The sequence below is a fragment of the Haliaeetus leucocephalus genome, unplaced genomic scaffold, assembly GCF_000737465.1.
Source record: "Haliaeetus leucocephalus isolate CR32 unplaced genomic scaffold, Haliaeetus_leucocephalus-4.0 Scaffold819, whole genome shotgun sequence".
Classification (NCBI taxonomy): Eukaryota; Metazoa; Chordata; class Aves; order Accipitriformes; family Accipitridae; genus Haliaeetus; species Haliaeetus leucocephalus.
The window spans coordinates 3,794,590-3,794,818 of NW_010973255.1; positions in this window are offsets into that span (position 1 = coordinate 3,794,590).

Sequence of the window (229 nt, forward strand, 5' to 3'; positions counted from 1 at the left end):
CGCCTCGACGTACCCGTCTTGAAACTTTCGCTGCAAGTATTTATGGGGTTCCCCCCCCGCCCCCGCCCCGGACAGAGGAGGCTGCGGCTCTGCAGCACGGAGCGGCCGCGCTCCCCGCTCCCGTCCCGCTTCTGTAACGCCTTCCCAGGCGTTGGGCACACGGTGTCCAGCCCAAACCTCAACAGAGGCCGGCTAAAAGCCCCAAGTAGCTTACCCCTCATAAACAACA